General features: G+C 38.3%; 1 long non-coding RNA gene across 20 annotated transcripts in view; it reads left to right on the top strand.

Annotated features, from left to right (window-relative positions):
* Positions 1–10: 10 nt before the first annotated feature.
* Positions 11–14,454, top strand: part of LOC129783794 (uncharacterized) — a 35,555-nt gene continuing 21,111 nt past the window's right edge. For 11 of the 20 annotated variants that reach the window (XR_008745657.1, XR_008745656.1, XR_008745653.1 and 8 more), the window contains exons 1-4: positions 11–5,205; positions 6,141–6,338; positions 6,916–9,456; positions 10,862–11,062. This is a non-coding gene — a long non-coding RNA (uncharacterized LOC129783794). The remainder of the gene's footprint in view (positions 5,206–6,140; positions 6,339–6,915; positions 9,457–10,861; positions 11,063–14,454) is intronic. The other 9 variants (XR_008745666.1, XR_008745655.1, XR_008745654.1 and 6 more) reach the window with 9 other exon arrangements.

The raw sequence follows: 14,454 nt of genomic DNA, 5'->3' as shown, positions 1-14,454 counted from the left end.
CTTTTATAGTTAAGCAAAACTGGTTCTAAAGATGATGAATAAAGGACTTTGGTACAAGGAAACTCCACCTTTTAATACAGTGCAATTTTGGGTCACCATCTTTCTCTTAAATAACTTTCCTATTTGTTGAAGTAAACATTTTATAAAGCTCGATTTCCTAACTCACAAACCTAGTCACACAAGTTTATCTAGAGACTATGTGGTCTTCTTTGGAAGAATAAACCAACAAATTTGCCTTAAATGAAGGTTAGAATGTGACAAAGGATATAGAGAGCCAATGTGGTGAAGTGAATAGTGCTGTGTGCAGCGTTTATTAATTTATATTTTGCTCTGTAGTAAAATCCTGTTATAGTGAACCCAGTGATACTGTAAACATTTCCCGATGTTCTTATTCCAATTGAAGAAAAAAGCACTATAACAGTGATTGGACACTTGACAGCATAATTCATCACAATAAATTATTCCATGGAAACAAGACCTTTGTCATTTGTTTAATATGAATGTAGAAGAACATAAAAATTGTTACACTGCAATACAGACTAGAGCTTGTGGTCCCGTTTTCACTAGTTACTGGCTGAAATAGTAAATACTAGGGAAAGCAAGGCCAAACATTCTAGTCTGCTCAAAAATGAGTGGTTATAGCAGGAGTGTGTCTTCTTTATTCTCTGCGATATCCGTTAAGTCTTTCTCCAGTGTACATCTTTGCAGAAGGTCGGATGTCTGAGGGGAGGGAGAAGTGCTTTCTTGCACATGTCTCAATGAGTGTTGGGATTTTGTAGCTCTTTCATTGGAGAAAAGGGCATTCCTTGGAGGGACTTGCTGAGTGAGTGGTGGGAGAGTGGAAGTCAGCACTCTGCCAGATGTGTTGGGAGAACTTTTTTTTTTCCCCTAATCTGCTCTCGTATCAGAAAGAGAAGTCAATCTTTACTATATGAACAGTTACTGAATACAAGATGCCTTAATGTCCTTTATTTTGGTTTGTTTTGAGATGAACTTTAATAAATGCCTATTTATCTGCTGTGGTATGTGTTTATTTTTGTAAAATTTTGTATTGCCTACTGCACTTCCAGGCCAAGTTTGAACTTGCAAAGGATTTTCTATTACAAAGAAAGCATTCTTAAAAATGGGTGGAAGAATTCTATCTTCCCTCTTGGTATATGTTGATGTGTTTTTCAGGGTAGCTGTGTTTGTTATTAACGTGAGGGTCAGTCATCCCCCTGAGAGTCATAGGAGAATATCGATTACCTTGAGTACACGCAGCAAGTCCGGTGTCTCCTGGCAGGAGTGCACTCACTGCACACGCTAGGCACAGCGTTTGGGGAGGGGGAGAGGTGAGGTGAGAGGCACAGGCTGTGGATGCTGTGATCGGTGGTGCTGAGAGCCTTTGTAGCCCATACAGGATAGCTCCTGTGACTGTCGTATCAGGACTTCAGTTGATGGAGTGGAAGTGTTTATGCTGCTGCCTGTGTCGAGAGAGCTTATATGCAACGTACATAATAATACTACATAATTGTATTTATTTCTGTTTTAGCAAGGGAGGATACACTAAATGTATTGCAAAATTACTGCTTGTCTTCACATATATATATGTATTTTAAAATACATTAAAAAAATGTTGCACGAAATGTGACTGCAGGTGAAGGAAAAAAAGTTGACTTTGTTCGTTGTTTTCAGTCTTCTGAAGATACTGTGAAGAGATCTGAAAGAAATACGGTCTGTACTGCTGTCATCCACCAAGAAGCTGTAGATTTCACTGCAACACTTGGGTTAAAATCAAGAAATGTATGTGCTTCTTCAAGAAGGAAAATACTATTAATTCTTAAAGAATTGTTAATTTTAGAAAGTCATGATTTCTTCTGGAACTCACATTTAGTAAAAGCTGGTAAAGTACACAAGGAAGGACATTTTCCAAATGATTCAGTGTTGCCTTTGACATAAATGGGAGGCTCATGGCTGCAATCTGAGCAAGAGTGCCTAGCAGGGAGTGAGTAACACTGCGGGGAGAAGTTACTCTGGTAGTAACATGGTGAGCCCGTAACAGGGAAGGTCATTTAGCTTTAGTCTCTGCCAGCATCAGAATGGGCAGCACTATCTTCTATTCACAATGTCTCCAAGGGACATCGACTTGTCTTCCCTAGTATCCTTGGTGTATAAATCAAGTTGCCATGACAATTTGTCTGAATAGATTAGTTAGGGAGGGACAAATAAGAACCACATCTCTTGCTTTTTTAGTATTACTGTGTGTGATGGCTAACTTGTTAACTTTGTGAAATGCCTGATTTTTCAGCTCCTCGTCTGCCTGTAAATCACATGCTCTTGTGAAGATATCCAGGCAGTCTCCTCTGGTTCTGTTAGTAATCATGCACTTGTTTGGAAGTCTACTTTAAAGGGAAATACTTTGCATTGGGAAATTTTGTATCAGTTCTTTGCTCCTGCGTAAATTTTGAAAGGTAATTTGTGTCATTAAACCATTTTCTTCTATGATGTGATGCTTGGAACAGGGTCGTTTCAAGAATCTACGTGATATTATGGAGAGGCCTGGGCACTGACAGCAGAGGGGAGGGAAAATGTAATAATACTTATCAAGAAAGGCCCAACTGTAAACAGAGATCATGACTATTGAGGGAATTCTAAACACTGTTGAAAAATACACCACCACTGCTGCCACCATTTTTTGAATAAGCACCCATTGGCAGTGGAAAAACGGTGGTTTAAGCTGTATTTCAGTAAGTCTCTCGAATGTAGGACTACACTGCCTATTTAAATTAATTGATTTTGCAGTAGAGCTTCAGTTGGCCTGAGAAGACAAGTGTCAATACTAGTAACAGTAAAGTAAAAGTAGCAAGTGTCCAAAATACAGGATGATTAAAAAGGAATTTGTCAGTTTAAAATTTTTCTATACTGCATGGATACCAATTGCCTTACTGAAGCACTAGTTGAAAGGGCTTTTTTTAAAAATAGTTCTTTTCTGGAGTGTTTTTGCTGTAACCATTTGGAAAATCTTACCTGATCAAGCATAGCTTACTTTTTTCTCCTTTTGAAATTTGTCTCTTCGCTGGGACAAATTTTATGCAGAAAATTGAGGTGGCAATACCAATGCTTAAATGGAATACAGATTTTTTTAGCTGAAATTGTTCTCTTCAGCCTTTTAGTACATATTTGAATTGGTTAATATTCCTAATGCCTTTGAAAGTTAATTAATTTTAAGCTATGCATTTTTATTTCTTTCGAAACTTTTCTCAGTGGGCTATCATTCTGTGGTTTGTTTGCCTGCTGTTAAGGGAGCCAGGAGTCTCTCTCCCCACCCCCTGCCTTTTTTTCCCTCTCTGTCAGTCCTTGTGGTGCCCTGGAGCACATCACTAGGCAGTGTACTTTCCAGCCTCAACTTACAGGAGCTAGTAGCGTAGGATGTATAGAGTTTTTGCTGTAAAATTATTTGGTCTCTCTAAAACACTCTTGAGGAGTGACCTTTTCTCAAAAATCTGTCCCCCTCTTTTTTTGTTGTTGATATGGGTATCTGAAGACTGCACCAAAAAGAAAAAAAATATATGGCAGGGGCACAAGAACTGTCACTATTGCCTTGGTATTTTATACCTTATTTCAGATGAAACTTCAAAGTAGTCTTTAGTTGTATTTGCATGAAGTTAAAGACAATTTCATTCAGTGCTGTTAGTACCAAGACCAAAGATGCCTGGTTACACTGTATGTACCGAATCCCAGGGAATAATGCAAAGTGCTTTTAAGCAGGTTGAGTGGTGACAGCTGTGATAATCCGGAGCGTGTACCCAGTATATTCTGCTCACCCTGCTGGTCAGCCTGGCACAGCTGACACTGAAATAAAGCTGCTCATGTCTGCAGTACTGCTGCAACTGGTTGTATGTGGGGTGGATAGATAAAGTGTGCCCAGCTGATGAGCGATAAGGTTTTGGTGAATAAAAGAACAGTAGGAAAAAGCCAGCAGTTCTACATATAGGACCTTCGATAGAAGTGCAAATGTAGGGAGACTATACTCCTTTCATCTTGGGCAGTACAAGTGGTTTGGGGTTATACTGTGAACTTCGTGCTGTGAAAATCATTGAACTGGTCTGAACCAGAAACCATTCCCCTTTGGAAATTGTTTCCTTCAACTATGTTTTGTGGCTTACGGTGTGGCACCCTATGCACTCGTAGTTAACAGCAGAATGAAGATGGTAAGAAATGTTCATTCAGCAGAGAAAATGCCAGAAGTATGTGAATTCTGGGTGAATTGGAGGAGGAAATGGAGGGGGAAAAGCAGCCTCACACGCAAAACTAAAAGAGCATAGGGGATGAATTTTCATTGCTGCAAGACAATACAACAAACCAAAAGCTAAGCTTATGGCTGCGGAGCTGTAAATTGTGGCATGAGGTTGGGTTATGGTAAAAGACTAGGACTGTAGATTTTCTTTCTGTCACTGTCGCCTATTCTTTCACCAACATGGAATTGGCCTCATCTCAGAATGGGGCTGCTCTGTGGTTGTGAAAACTTCTGTTTGTCTGGCTGTTGTACTTCACGTTACTCTCTTTCTGAGCCCACGGAAGCAACCTCTGCAAGTTTGGCGTACTCTCAGAAAAAAGCTAAGACAAAACATATTGACTAGGCACTGGAAAATCATGTTAGAATATTTCATGTGGATGAAAGAAAGAATTAACTTTCTCTTCTCTTTCCTTTATTCAGAGCAAATTGAGGAGTGACTCCAAATGGCTGAATTACACAAGACATAGGAGAATCTGTATCCAGACACCAGTGTCCTATGTCAGAGTACAAGTTTGTCCATCTAGTATAAAGTTTTACATAGCTATCCCTTGCGGCTGTGTCTGAGCATTCATGCTTGTGTTTCCTACAGTAGTATGTGTTTTAAGTATTCATGTTTACAATACGGCAGAAATTTGAAAACTTACTGTGATTACCTACTGCATATTGGTTATGTTGTGAGATGAGCAATGAGAGAGAAAGTCGAATCGTAACTGCACAGCCTTAGTGCAGAGGAATGGGGTTGCGTGGGTGTCTCTGAGGGCATGATTTCTTCTGCAGTATCTTCATTACTGGTAACATTTGGAAGATATCATTCAAGAAAAGATAATCTTTTCCTTCTCAAACCATTATCTGTTACAGTGTCACTAAAAGATGATAAACATAGTCTTGTATGGACTCACTCTTCAAAGCAGGATCTTACTTTAAATCAAGTAAGTGTTTCTGTCAGTAGAGCATTTTACGATTTTCTGCAGGAAAAATAAGCAAGCATGAAAAAAGCATTACTGTCTAAAGACCTGCTGTCTCCACCATGGGGAACCATTTGATCTGTACTTATAGGGAAAACTGTGGTTCAATTGACCTTGAAGAGAGTTTTTATAATAGTACAGGGAAAATGTATCAGCCTGTTGATAAAAAGTACATAGCCTCTATAGATGTTTACCAATTTGCACAGCATTATCAGTTTTACGTTTTTCTCTGATGATCAGCACTAGAATATTACCATGTTTTAGTTAACTGGCATATAGCATGATTATGATTCTCCCCCCCATGACGTATGTCTTTAGATGATAGAAGTACAGGATGTAGTATAGAAATTTATTTCCTAGGTTAAAATAGTGCTAAAGTTACAAATCCACTCAAAGGAAGGAAATCAATCTCACTGAGAAGTAAGGATGTGCCAAAATTAAAGCTGCCTATCTTATGTTTATATGAAAATGAATGCATGGAAAGATTTACTTTCTGTGACTACATGCTTTTTGGGTTTTGGTAGTGGGGTTTATTTCCCCCTGGTAGTTACCAAGCAGATGCTTAGTGTTTTGCTTCCTAGTGTCTCTATAAGTAGGAAAGCAGTACAAAAACTTGAGTTTTAATATGCTTCTAAGTCTGAAAAGAGAAGTTTTCACTTTGCAAAAGTAAATAAAGTAGCAGAACTGTCCCTGGAACAATTTGAAGCAGGACGACAAGGTATAGAGTCAAATGAATTTGCTGTAATAAAACTGACTGGATCTGAGTGGCTCTAGTGCCCGTTTCAGATCTGTCTCCATGCAGTGGCCCTGTGACCTAAATGCTTATGGATAATTTTAGGTTGACTATATAGCTACAGTCCATGTGATTAAGCATTGCTTTCAATAAATTTTTGTTACAGAAGTCAGTGCAGATTCTAATGCGTTGTTAGTGGGCTCTAGTTCTATCCCTCTTCATTTGATGGAAGGAGAGGACATATACCGCTTACTTCTCTGGGACCAAAGAAATCCAAATGAATGCTGTCAACGAAGGCTGCCTGGAGTTGGTTAACAGGCATTACAATCGGTCTGAAAGTGTTAAAAAGGTGAAGTTCTACAAGGTAAATGTGGTGGCTTATATGAATGCGGATCCACTATTTTTGTCTATTCCTTTCTTGGTTAACTTGCTTATTGTGATGTTTAAAATGCTTTGAGTCCAAGCATATACGCTAGCTGGCATGTGTATGTGTCAAGTAACTGTTCAGTCAGATGAATGCAAGAGCAGTTACCTTGTCTTTCCTTATTTCATGGCATGATGGGAGTTCTCTAACTCTTTTTGTGGTGCGTACCTACAGATAATATCCCTCCCCTGGTTTTCTTCCCAGCATGGGCAAAAAGTGGTACTCAGCATCACTGTGTTTCTTTCACAGCTTTTATATAGAAAGGTATATTGGATGGGGGAGGAAGAAAAGAAAAAAAACAACACTAAACTACTGACTGGTACCAAAGCCACACATTTGGAACTAATTAAGATAATTTGTGTCACATTGCATATAATATGCAAGCTGCAATATGTCTTCCTCCTGATTTATTTTCTCCTGTTTTAAATGTATATACATGAGACCTCTACTACGATTTCTGACTGTAAAGACAGGACACAATCTCTTTGTGATCATCACAGTAATCTTTGTTTCACAGACAGATCTCTGATAATCTGTTATGAACTTGAAGCAGGAGTGGTCAGTGTCTTGTGGGAAGAAACATATTCTATGAGGAGACACATGCTAGATATGAAAAGCAAACACTGAGCTTTGGATATCTGTTCAGGAGAGAAGGTGAAAGAAGTATGGAAGAGGTGAAAGAAGGAGGGAGGAACAGCTTGAGGTCTGGACCCTTAAGAACATGGCTGGTTACTCTTCTAAAAAATACAGTTGATAAACATACATTGTTTCTCCACATGTTAAAGCATCTTTAAAGTATTTTAAAAGATGATAAAATATTTTGGAAGATTTTAATGATAAACCATTGAGGGGAGGAAAGAACGTCACCGAAAGAGTTATACACAGGAGTGAATCTGGAAATTCTGATTTGAAACTGTGAGATTCTTGTATACCAAGCAAATGCAATTTGCACTATGTGAAGGGATGGAGACAACTCTAAAATCTAGCTTCATCTTTCCTGCCGGATTCTGAGTAGTGCAGTATTTTGAGTGTTGCAAGCTTACAATTTTATCTGCTGGAAGGAAGGGTAGTGCACCAAATTTTATTTAGATGTACATTTTGCACATGCAAATTTGGCTCATTGGTATTTAAAGCTCCAATTAAAGTGTGTGTCTTGTGAGCAGAGCAGTTAAAATGTGATTTGCCATGCTTGTGCATATATGCACAATCTTAGTAAGGTGCATCATTACATCATATCACTTAATTTACAGATCTACAGAGTATATCCTCTGTAAGAACATCTGTCTTAATTGAGAAATATTTATCCTGTGATTCATTCAAAGCTTTGGTTGCCATCAAATGCAGCAAAATAATCGAAACTGTAATATTTTATTTTTTTTTTTATTACAACAACCTGATCACGTTATGCTTATTTGTGCTAGAATCAGAGGCAGAAAGACTTGCATTAATGGAAGAATCCTACCCTTAATTACACAATTACCGTAAAGAAAGAAGCTGTAGCTCCGTCTGACAGGCCTGAGGTGAGGGCTTCCAGGTGGTGCCAGGAGTGATCACCACAGTGTTTTACTATGCTTGGAAATGTTGAAGACGTGTCAAGAGATGAGACATCAAACACTTGTTGTAAGGTTTTCAGGATCTTTTTATTTAATTTTGCAATTCGATTGAATTGATATTTTTAGGGTACAACAAGTGTATTACTGATTTTATTACATAAAGAAAGGGCATATTGTAAACCTAGAATGCAAAAGAAGAAGCGATAGTGAAGCAAATTCTTGACTGATACACACTATAAGAAACCTGTTAGGTTGGCTTCTGTGCTGTGGTTAAATCAGGGTTGTATTTGTCTCCTTGTGCACATATTCTTTTTCTCATTGCTTTCAGGTTTTGTTGGGTGAAAGTCTGCTGATCCTGTCATCCCAGGAATATTTTGAAAGAAAAAACTTAGAATTAATTAAAGGTATAATTGGAAGAATGAAACTACCTGAAATAATGCAAAAGCAGAAAATGTAGTGTATTGCATCTCACGGGGAATCAAAAGAGACAGTTCTGACTGAAAAAGTAATGCAGATGGATGACAATCAGGCAGGTGTTACTCAACACTTTTTTTGGAACTGGCACATCATCAAAAGAAAAGTATAACTGGAATTCACTCTAACAGAGAATCAGTCTCAAACATTTCAGATGAGCAGGATCTGTTTGATGTGTCATCTTCATTCCTCAAGCATAAATCTGCCACTGAATGTGACAAAGAACTGCAGCTTCTTAACCAGTGATACAGACAGGATGAAAATGTTTCAGGTATTTACAGACCGCAGCCTACCAGGTTCGTGTGGAGTTCCTTCTGTTCAGAAGTTGTTTGGTAAAGGAATAAACATGGTTTTCCTTCCAGTCTGTTAAAGAGATGAATTTATTCCTCACTAATCTGAAAGTGGTTCACTTCTTTAATCACTGGAAATTCTATGACTAAGCACTTGCATGAAAGAAATACTAAGTCTGAAGAGTTTCCTTCAACATTCTATCCCTCAAATGAATAGTATATTTATTTAAATGAGCAGCAGTGCTCTTCTCATTATAAGTGCAGCATTAGAAGGTATCATCTGAAGGAAGATTTCCGCTGAATCTTTATTAATGATGCTAGTAATACTATCATCAATAGGCATATGAGATTTTATCCCCATCTTAGAGATGGAGTAACTGAGCCCAGCTGAGATATACAGTTACTAAAGCAGAAGTATAAGTAAAGACTCCAGCCTGTATCTGTCCATCTGCCAAACTGTGCAGCAAATTGGTAGGCTAGAGCTGCACCTACCTGCAGTAATGGTATTCTTTTATCATGCTTTATGATTAGAGCAGCTTCTTAATTTTCCAGTATGTTCTCACAGCTTGTCTTTTACTCATCTCAATAGCACATTTTACAGGGATATTTTCAGCAGTGATCCTGCACAGAGGCAGCAAGCTAAGAGCAAATGGCTGAGCTTTTCCCAGAAACTACGTAAGATATTTCAAAAGTATGCTCCGCTTGCTCTCGGGGAGGAAGCATCCACTGAGCTTGAAACAGGTGAGACTAGAAACCCAAACCGAAGAGAAGGGCACTCAGCTGGAATGATCAGCAATACATTATTTCCTAAAAGAAGGAGTTTCAGTAATAAAACTAGTTTTAATAATAAAAATCAAAATAATAACAGTTAAAATAATATTAGTTTCAGTAATAAAATAAGTTAAAGGAGTTAGAGACATCACCAGTTTTGGTACTCCTCAGCATCTTGCAGCAGGACAAGCAGTACTTAAGTAAGTGTGTTACTGCTGTAATAAATATGTAAAATAGACAGAACTTCAAAGACATTACTTCTCAGTAACCCTAAATGCCTTTTCCTGTTCAATGTACTGGTTAGTCCACTCAAACACATGTAACCTCCTCCTACATCTACAGGCAACTCTTCAGGCTCTACTAGAGGAGCAAAAAGCCTGGAGTTTGGCCAAAAAAAATAAACCGCATGCTGTGGAGTTCTGTTTAACTGTAGAGAATAAAATGACTACTGCAGAATAAGCTTAATAATGCAATAACAATTTAACACACATTTCATGTGCTTTTTTACAATTTTTTAAAAAATTGTTTTTCTGGTTTTCATATGAAGAACAAAGGAGAATCAAATGTTTTCTCAGAGGTTCAAAGTGGTTGTGCATCAGAACTAAGAAAGTCATTTAGTAGTACTTTCTGCCAGCCTTTCCACAGTACAATTAACAGTTAAATCATTCAGAGAGATTATAGAGCTATTAGCCTTCAATCCACCAAAGTAAGTTGCTCCTCCTGGAATATCTTTGGGGTTATTTATGTATTTGAAGACTACCCCTGTTGGTTACCGGTTAATCTGAGTTAAATCGGTTTAGTTCTTAATCAGTCCTCGTGGCAATTTCCCCATTAATCAAAGCGGTTTGCTGATGTTCTTGGCCTGCCCTCCACTTTGTTGATGCCTTTCCCTACCCTATTATAAGTAAACTGCAAGTTCATATGCCAGAGCCACACTTGGTCACAAATTATCGATGCCCTGTTCCATAAAAAGAACAAATATTTGAGTTTAGCACCTGGAATGACACAGGTCTTTTCTTGTGTCCATAATAATGTTGTGATGTAGGTATTTCCACGCTCTTTCGATTTCACTCTTTCACAGCATGATTATTTTGTAACTTTTCTCCATTACTTAACATGTTTTCCTGTTCTTTTACCCTGCCCAGACCAGTTAATTAAATTCCAATCAATACTTTGTTTTATCTGAGTTTGTTACAACTTTTGTTTCACAGCTTTAGAGGAGGGTCCGTGTTGCTGCAAGCATACCAGGATCTTTACTGCCATCCTCGTGCGTGCTGTTCTCTTCCAGCATAATCTCTTCTTAGATTATTTTGATAGTAACTTTTAAAAGATGGAGTTGAGAAGTGAAACATTTTTTCTCTCTCAAATCTTGTAGCAAGAGGTTGATGGAGGATTCAAGATTCAGGGCTCTCCAGAAGATCACTGTTACAGCTTCAAGAGGAAGACCTGTGACTTAGAATACAACCTGTCAAGCAAGCAGTCTTCAAAATGTTTTGACATTCACCTGGTGAAAACAGAAGTTAATGAAAAGAACTGTGAAGCACATCAGAATATCACAGAAAGCATCCACGCGTAGGTATGCCAACCATTGCTTTATTCACCTTTGCCCTGAATGCTGGGAATTTCTTTTCATCTTATTCTAGAGCTATAGACAGGGAAAACCTGAAAATCACAGTATTTTTTGTCTTGTCTTGAGTGTAACTGTATTTTTAAAGATGTGTCCTAAACCTGCAGTAATTTTATACTCCCAAGTCAGGTGCCCTCACTCTTTCTTTAAATACCTTCTCCAAGTTCCCTTCTTTCAGCTTAATTTTCCCACTTCGGTGTTTATTCTGGTGTTCTTTATCTCTCTCCCTTAATAGGCTGCAATCTTCTAGGACTTACTGAAGACTAGTCTTCAGTTTGTTTTGCCTGTTACTCAGCTCTCAGTATTCAGGAAAAACTGTACAGAGGAGACTCCATGTCACTTTAAATCCCTAGAGAAGCATGCTGAGAAAGCTGATGGGTTGTTCTTAATTTGCCCTGGATACCCAGCTTCATCAGCAACCCATCAGAAATGGTGGGATTGGTGTGGAATTAAGGCAGTGTGAATCGAGAATCAAAATCTTATCAGAAGTTGTTAATTTGTTTAATTAAAATCTGCATCTTCTCATTTGTTGCTATTAATTCTCTGAGTTAGTAACAAACTCAGCTGTGTCTTGCAAATCTGAAGAAACCAATGAAAATGTTAGGTATGGCCTAGAATAGCTCTTTTTCTCTTAACTGTAAAATGAGATCTGAGTGGACTCATTCAGCACTGGGGTTTTGGTGATGCTTTTCCGTTACATGAACTCACAGCCAAAACACTGTATTAAGCTGTTGAGAAAAGAAAACCAAAACCACGAGACACGATGTATCTATTTTTGGCTTCACTTTATCTTAATTCTTCCCTTCAATCCTAACTTAGATCACCTTTCTTGTCTGTGGGTACGTGCTCCTGGCTTTACAAGTTTATAAAACAGAAAGTACATTACTGAGCACAAACCTGCTCTGTTTTCTGCCTACCCCGTCCCCTTTAGATCCCCTTTATCTCCTCTTTTGCATCTCAATGAAATGGGTTTGGCCATTGCTTGTCTTATCCTTCAGCATACTCAAAGCATGCGTGAAGGAATGTTATTTTATTTTCTCGTTGCAAACCTAAAATTGTCAGATAGCAGTGGTAATGCACCAGCTATCCTCTAGGCTTCTTAGAAATTAATTTAGTATGACTTGTGCAGAAAGAAATACTTAGCAGTGTAGTGTTATAATGCAGACATTACTTGTTGTAGCTTATCACTGGTTGCTTTCCAGTATGTTTTGATTCAACTAGTTTCCAAGCTTGATGGGTTTATTCTATTTAGCTTCATCACACCAGTATCTATAAGGAAAATGTAAGCTAAGGCAAAGATGCAATTGAATCCATCAACAGCAGATCCTGTTCCTTCTACCTTGAATGCCTAGGCAATGATTTCCAGAAAATCGGCATCGCTCAGTTCCACTGGTCTGCTCTTGATAAGGACCTTATCTGAGGGAAAGTAACAAAGATCAGAAGATGTAGGAGCTGCAGACAAAAGGCTGTGGTTTAAGTACTCTGAAAGGTTATAGTGAAAAAATCCTGTTGCACTTATTGAGTCTGAAAATAGTCTTGAGACTGAAAAAAATGGACAATTTACCAATGGTGTGAAGTGAGATGTTTCTAGTCAGATGACAGCCACACACCGCTTACCACGTAAGGATAAAGTTTACAATGTATTTTCATTTTATTAATAGAAGAACTGAAGAATGATTAGAAAATCAGCTTGGTAGGTTTGAGGATGACTAAATTTTGCCTTTCTTATTAATTTTTACATTCCTTTGTCTCCATGTGGCACTTAATAAAAGTATATATATATTTTTTTTGTTTGCAACTATACACATCTATTGGGTTGTAAGCTAAATGTCATATTAGAGACCGTACTAGAGACTTTGACCTCTATCTTTGAACATGATTAGAGTTAACTAGGTCAGGTGAAGAAAATGTCATATTTTAGTGTGTACTTACGAAGGGCCTGTCTCTGCAGTTTTACAAAGAATTTGTAGATAGGGCAGCTGTTTTAAGAACAGTTTGTGTATTAGGTAGCTTTCATGTGTGCTTCTAATGTCATTATGAAATAATGGTGTTTGGGGTTGGTGTTCATGGGTCAGAAAGAGTTACTTGTTTACTTGTAAGACTGCTGGTAGGTTTGTAAATAAAGGAAAAGGAACAGGTGTTTAACAAAGGCTTTCTCTCTTTCTGTTTACCTAGAATGATCAATTCCAAGTTTTTCCTCAGAAATGCTACGTAGCAGGAAGAAAAGGGGAATGTTTACAACAGGGATGAGGAAATTCAGATGCAGGTTCGGCAGGGTCAGGCTCTGTGAGTTCAGCAGCAAACTGCTGTTTATTTTATTTTAATTGGCACAAAGCCAAGCGGAACATGGTATGCTGAGAAAACTTGGAATATCTCACCTGTTTGTAAAAACCAATGAGGTTTTTTTCCTTTTGAGAGCAGCTGTTTGCTTTTTTTCCCCCCGCCCCTTGCTCTCCCTCGCCCCAAAATAGGTTCAAAAAAATATGTGTGATTTATCTTAACAACACCCCACCAGTTTATTACAGGAGTCCTCCCTACGATCCTAAGAAGGGATGCTGCTTTCAGTGCTTCAGGAACAAAGAAAGATCCTCCAAAGCTGTAGCTGGTCTGATGTAGGAGAATGATGTCTTGATATAAAATCTGACCATATGCGTGGTCTGCAGCTTGGGAGTTGAAAACTAAGGATTTTCTGTGCCACCTCAGCGTACTGCCACCGTTCCCCTCTCTTACCCCAGCTTGTCTCAGTATTTCAAGGAAAGACAAAACACCTCTCTCTCAAGTATATCTAGTCTCAAATATAACTTGTCTCAAATATTTCTAATATATGTCTATGTACACAAATACATCAGTACCTGAAAGGAGTCAATTACATATATGAGGGGAGGAGCAGGCTCTCTCCTGTGCTCTGCAGACGAATGCCAGAAGTGTGAGATTTGTTTATATCTGTTGTCTTAGCACAGGGCTATGAGTGCTGTTAAGCAGGTTGATACAAATCCGGTTAGTGCCCAGTCCATGACATACAAGCAGGAGGATTCAGAAATTTACGGATTAATTAGCCAGCAGAGGCCACATGGAGGATCCAGTCCTACGTATCTACAAACAAGTAAGTCAGTACTGTATATGACTTGCTTGTAAGCCCCTCACCCCATAAAAACCTTGTGTAAGTTAATGTAAGATGCAAACATATGAAGCAGCATAAGGGGGGAGGGAACTAATTAAAATAATTCTAGGTGAGGTTTCTAGGTTATTCCATCCGTTGCTGAGAATTCCAATTAAAACTACATATCTAGTGAAGAACTTCTGATATCAGACTCTTATTTGTACCTGACAGTTGGATGGTT

Source organism: Falco peregrinus, chromosome 2 (assembly GCF_023634155.1).
Source record: "Falco peregrinus isolate bFalPer1 chromosome 2, bFalPer1.pri, whole genome shotgun sequence".
In the NCBI taxonomy this organism is placed as follows: Eukaryota; Metazoa; Chordata; class Aves; order Falconiformes; family Falconidae; genus Falco; species Falco peregrinus.
Note: the sequence above shows the minus strand (reverse complement) of the source record. Positions and strands in the feature narration are given on the sequence as shown.